Source organism: Notolabrus celidotus, chromosome 20 (assembly GCF_009762535.1).
Source record: "Notolabrus celidotus isolate fNotCel1 chromosome 20, fNotCel1.pri, whole genome shotgun sequence".
NCBI classification, from domain to species: domain Eukaryota; kingdom Metazoa; phylum Chordata; class Actinopteri; order Labriformes; family Labridae; genus Notolabrus; species Notolabrus celidotus.
This window is the reverse complement of record NC_048291.1, coordinates 3,133,322-3,139,698: the sequence shown is the minus strand read 5'-3', so window position 1 is coordinate 3,139,698 and position 6,377 is coordinate 3,133,322. Positions and strand designations below refer to the sequence as shown.

Below are 6,377 nucleotides of genomic sequence, written 5' to 3'. Positions count from 1 at the left end.
CTTGTGCCACATGCCACACCCACCGACTAAATACCATTAGCTGTCTGTGGTTTTGGACCCAACTTGATCTGCAAGAGGAAGCCATTAGAGAGCTCTCTATTCAGGGCACCTGCTGTAGCTGTTGGCAATATACCAAGGCACCTGTCAAAGAAAGTGGCAGCTGCCACTACTGAGATGTCAGTGTCGCAAAGTTTCACGGTAAAAAAGCCTCTGATCATGGAGCCTGCTTTGACTGCTGGTTGGAAAAACGGATTAGCTGTCACTGTCTTTGGAAACTGCTGCAGATGCTGCTGAGATACCGGGGTACCTTTCTGAGCTCAAGGCTGCATGGTGGCAAGCAACAGCACAGGTTGGTTCGTCTGCATTCACTGATTACTGTTTAGGTTCTGTTATAACTGATCACCGTTTTATTCCAATGTTCACATGGTGGCTAAATTATACTAACATAACTCTGTGGAGAGAGATTTTATTGGGACTCAAAAAGCAGCATGAGCAGTCACTCCGCAGTAGATGATGTATAAGAAGTGCAGTGACTCTGGAGTCAAACGGGATGTGACTTTGCAGAAGAGGTTGATGTGTCTGTGCAGTACAGGACGTGACGTACTCTGCAGTAGATGGTGTGTAGTAACTCTGCTGAACAAGATGCAGCAACACTGAAGAAGAGGTACAATGACTCTGTAGGTGTGCTTTGATTCTTCAGTAGACATTCAGTGACCCTGTGCTCGGTAACGTTCAGTGACAGTATAGTTAGGGGTGGGCAATATTATCGGCGGATATTGACTTAAAAATGTAATATCAGAAATTATTGGTATCAGGTATTTATAACTGATGGTTGTTCGGTAGGCTTTAGCAATTCTGAGACGTTTACAGGCGCACTCTTGATGACTAATAACAACAACAATAACACGCTACACTTGTGGGTTGCTAACCGTGGCTAACAAGCTTGCTCGCCCAGTGCATGAGATGTCCGTGGTTTGGAACTATTTCCAAGTGTCACCTAGGAATCGTAAATTTGCAATGACTGCAAAGCGTTGGTTATATGAGGAGGAAACAAGGCGTCTTCCTTTAAAGGTGACATATCACGCTTTTTTCATCAACATATATTGGTCTAAGAGGTCCCCAAAACATGTCTTTAAAGTTTATGCTCAAAAAAACACTTTGAAATCAGATTTTGGTCTGCCTGAAAAACCCTCTTCTTCAGCAGTCCTCAGAACAGTCTGTTTTCCCTCTGACCACGCCCCCTCAGTAAGTGGATGTGGCCTCAGCTCTCCGGCACGTTGATCTAATGTTTACATGTTGGCTGAACATGCGCGGCTGCTAGCAGACCGCGCTACTTCCACCCTCTGAATCTGATCCAGACGGAGAGGCGCCTGCAGCAGGACCTTTCTGAACGATTGGTCACATATTTAGTGTTTCTTGTTGTTTTATTTATCTGTATGTAGACGTGTGTCTTGGTACACAGCTACAAACATGTAGCTATGTGGCTATGCTAACTAGCGCTAGCACTTATCCATGATATAATAAAAATAATCCCCTAGATCTTCAAATCTGCAGACGTGGGGAGTAAAACCGACCTCTGCCAGAAAGGCAACAGGACCGTTCTTAACGATTGGTCACAGATTTAGTGTTACTTGTTGTTTTATTTGTCAGTATGTAGACGTGTGTCTTGGTACACAGCTACAGCTTAAGCTACGACATGTAGCTATGTGGCTATGCTAACTAGCGTTAACACTTATCCATGACAAATAAAAATCCACTAGATCTTCAAATCTGCAGACGTGGGGAGTAAAACCGACCTTTGTGTTTATGAAGACAGCCTACAACTAGCATGCCTCCCTCCTAAGCTCCTTGTTAGCACACATGTGTGCAGGGAATGAAAAACAGAGGAGGGGTTGAGTTGTATTTTATACAGTCTATGGGCTGAACAAGCTCCGAGCTCTGACTTCCGTTACAGACCGGATATTGTTGTGACGTAACAAAAACACGGAAGTCTGAAACGGCTGGTTTCAGCACACATTTACAGAAAGGTGGAGAAATCAGAACAGGGGCAGAATGGATTTTTTTCATTGTTGGGGGGTCTGTAGACAGGGACACATATTTCAGGTAGAGAACCATTAAAAAGTCCATTTTGCATGATATGTCACCTTTAATACATCAAATTAGAAGAATCTTTCTTGTTTTTATTTGCACTATTTTAAGAGAACAGGGCGATGGAGCCCAGTTCATAATTTCATGATTGTATTATTTTCCAAGTTATGTCCGTTTCCTCATTCATTGAACTTGGAATAAAAGAGGACTATGTTTGTTCACTACTCTGGACTGAAGATATGCAGCTTCCTTGTTTTGATATTGTCTGTAGTGTTGTTTGAGGCAAAATGTTCCTCTCTAAAATCTCTCAAAAATAATAAATATGGCAGCGCCATGTTGGCACTTTGTTCCATAACTTAAGTTGAATTTGCTCTCTTATTTTGCACAAACAGTGTGTATATTTGGAAAGCCATGTTGCATTTATGTATGCATCCAGTGAGGCATAACAATACAATTAGGCATAATGCTATAATTCCTCAATAGGAGATACAGTATGTTATGTCGTTACCAAACAGTTTTGGTGTAAAAAGCCTGAATATATCGGTATTGGAAATTAAGAGTTGGGCAATATCAGAATATCGGATATCGGCAGAAAAGCCAATGTCAAGCATCGCTAATTATTGTAGAACATGTGCAGGGATTTTGCTGTAGACCAGGTCCCGAGGCTCTGCAGTGAAAGATGTGCTACAATTTGGCAATAGGAAATGGTCAGTGGCTCTGCAACATGTGTCTTGACTTTGAAATAGGTACAGTGACATAGCAGTAGAAGGTGTTGTGGAAGACTTACACTGCTGGTGAATAATGAAATAGAGACTTCTGCCGGCCGACAAGGTTTTTCATTTTCTTTGCAAGGAAAAGATCAATTAACACACGAGCGGTGAGAATGAAGAAAGACCCCGAGCATGAGGAAACCTAACCATTTATATCTGAGGAACGCCCCCTAAGGTATGCTTCACACCCTTTTGTCTGCTGCAGGTATCAGCACTGGGACAGGGTTTTGTATCCAGGCAGGAGGTTTAAGAGGTCTAGACATCAGAACTTTAAACACAAAAGGACCTGGTATCTTAGTGAAAAAGCAGGAGGTGGGGTGACTAAAATGACCATTACAAAGGTTATATGGATCTGTAGCAGAGGATGTGTAGTGACTGCAGAAGATGGTTTGCAAAAGGGACCCTGTGCAGATGAGAAACGACTCCTGGTAGACGTACAGTGACTACAGTATATGGTGTTAAGTTAAGATGCAGTGGATGATGTTCAGTAATTAGTAAGTAGATGATGTGTAACTGTAAATGAATCAAAAGAAGATGTTGATGCCTGTGATGAAGTAAAGTAGAAGTGTCTCTGCTGTAGAAGTTGACGTGGTTGTGCAGTGGATGAAGTGCAATAAAAATATTCTGTTGTGGAGCTGATGAGAGATGGTTCCTACCTCCTGGACCAAAGCTGATATGTTGGTTCCAAGGAAGAGGGACCTTATACTTAAAGCCTCTGCCTCCCATTTTACTTTCTGGGGACTTGAGGTATCATGTTCAGGCCTTCAATCTGCAAGTCCGCTGTTTTAGAGGGTGTAATAGTGCACAATGAGTTCATTAAAATGTAATAGTAGTCGACCACAGAGCTTTAAATGTTGGAGGATGGATTTCAGATTCTAGAAATTCTGGGCGACAGTTCAGAGAATTTCATTCATGAGAAATATGATCTCTTTTTCTCGCTCTTGTTAGTCCTTATGCAGCAGCACTTTGGACCAACTTTAAAGTCCTGCGTACTTGGACATGGTCATAACAGGGGTTTGCAGTAATTAAGACTAAAGGAACAAATGCATGGACTACTTTTGGTCTCATCTCTCATGTGGAGGTAATGTATCTGCTTTTTGAAATGTTGAGGCTGTCCTCATTAAAAGACGTGTCCCGATCAGTTGAACTTCGATCTAGAGCCAAGGACAATGACTCTAGTTATGTCTGGTTTTAGATTCAGACAATTCCAGGGAAGTCTTACACGGGACTATAATCAGATCCGTGTCCGGTCCATCTACGATCCGTTGTGATCCGCTCCATGCTCTCTCATCCGTCAACACCCACTGGCTGCGTTTTCAGAGCGTAGCACGGAGCAGGACCGCCGGACAGCTGGAGTCATGTGACCGAGGTTTTCCTGCTATAATCACTGAATCAAGGATCCTCCTCCTCCTCCTCTCCTCATCCATGTTGTCTTTCTGGTCCTCTGAAAACCTCGGACCTGTTGCCTCCAGGCCTGGCTCCGCTCATCATGACTTTGGTTTATTGTTGTAGTTAAGTGAAATACGATCTGGTGATAACACAGAGTGTTTTATTCTGAAAATTAACCGGATGTTTTCATTTTGTTTTGGTGAAACCTGACTTCCTGTCCCGCTCCATCTGCTCTGTGGAGATTGATGCGTCATGCTCCGGCATTCAGCAACAATAGAAGTCTTCATACTCTGATCTGTTGTGCTAAGACCTGCTGGATGGAGACGCAGCCGGAACGCAACAGAGAGGATCCAGTGGAAGTTAACACATTGAGTAGAATAGAATAGAAACCTATCAGATCTGGTGCTGTGATGGATCAGAGACAGACCAGACATGGATCTGGTGGAGCAGGACCGCTGGACAGCTGTACAGCTGGAGTCATGTGACCGAGGTTTTCCTGCTATAATCACTGAATCAAGGACCCTCCTCCTCCTCCTCTTCCTCATCCATGTTGTCTTTCTGGTCCTCTGAAAACCTCGGACCTGTTGACTCCAGGCCTGGCTCCGCTCATCACGACTGTTTGTTGTTGTAGTGAAGTGAAATACGATCTGGTGATAACACAGAGTGTTTTATTCTGAAAATTAACCGGATGTTAAATTATGCTTTTAGCCTGACTTCCTGTCTCGCTCCATCTGCTCTGTGCATATGTGTCGTGCTCCGGCATCTGGCAGAAATAGAAGTCTTGCATTTCTGATATGTTGCGTTTCGACCTCCCGGATTGCAACAGAGCGGATCCAGTGGAAGTTAACACATTGACTAGAATAGAAACCTATCAGATCCGTCGCCGTGATGGATCAGAGACGGACCGGACACGGTTCTGGTGAAATTTGGCCGTTAATGCTCTTAAGGCATGCTTTAAGTTCAGTCACCTGAATGGTTTCACCTTGCTTCCTTGATAAGTATAACTGGGCGTCATCTGCATAACAAGCAATGTTCTCAATATCTGAGTACTGAAGCTCCTCCAACTCCATGACCAACTTTGGCTTTGATTGATACCCTCTGACTTCTGTCTTCTTCCCCCTCATTGGGTTTTATTTTGATCATACTTTTTTGTTTTCATCATTCATTTCACATTTTTTAAGTTCCTGTTAAAAGACGAGCTGCTGCGTTTTGAACTATTTGAAGACTGTGGATTGATTTCTGAGTGAAACATGTGTACAGAGAATTACAATAATGGAGACGGGAGGATACAAAAGCGTGAATGATTTTCCTGAAGATCCTTTGCCATCTTTAAAGACTTGACTTTTGATATACTCCTGAGCTGATAAAAACAAGACTGGACAACTTTTGTCGCCTGTGGCTTAAAAACACAAATTCTGTTTTTTTTAGCTGAGGGTTATTATTTGACAGTTCATCTAATTTTGGAAACATTTGATCCCTTTTTTGCTGGGGGGGTGGGGGCGCATGCAATGACTTCAGATTTGGAGTCATTCCGTTTTTAAAAAGATGTCCGACATCCCAGATTTAATTTCTGACAAACAGCTGTGAAGATATGTGATTAATTGGGATGTAAAGTTGCGTGTCATCGGCATAGCAATGATACCAGACATTATATTTATGGATGATATGGCCATGGGGGGGGAGCATGTAGATGGAAAAAAGAGGAGGACCCAGGATTGAACCCTGTGGAACCCCATGTGATAGATTTACCATGCATGAACATGTCCTTAAATCCCCCTTGTGTCTTCAACTACTCTCTTATACCCTTATAGTCCTGATCTCTATAAATGTCTATACACTGTAGCACAGCCTGCCATGAGAATTTTCCAATGTTGGTATTCGCACATGTGCTCACAGCGTTAAGTCTTCCCTGTTAGGCAGACAGGGGGGGGGGGCGATGACTGGAAATGACACTGTGAAAATCACAGTTTAGTGCTTACAAGATATCTGAGATTTCAAGGAGTGCAGAGTCTGACACTATGAGGACAGTTTCTATGCTGAGTTAGATAAGAATTTCCTGACTTTTATTGGCTGCACTCTCACATCATTTGATCACTTTGGCTTCTTACAGAAATTTCACAAGAGGCGCTG

At 42.9% G+C, this 6,377-nt stretch overlaps 1 protein-coding gene across 1 annotated transcript in view; it reads left to right on the top strand.

Annotated features, from left to right (window-relative positions):
• Nucleotides 1–283: 283 nt before the first annotated feature.
• scn4ab (sodium channel, voltage-gated, type IV, alpha, b) overlaps nucleotides 284–6,377 on the top strand; it is a 40,241-nt gene continuing 34,147 nt past the window's right edge. The window contains exon 1 of the mRNA XM_034712243.1: nucleotides 284–349. The gene's annotated coding sequence lies outside the window, so the exon portion shown is untranslated. The remainder of the gene's footprint in view (nucleotides 350–6,377) is intronic.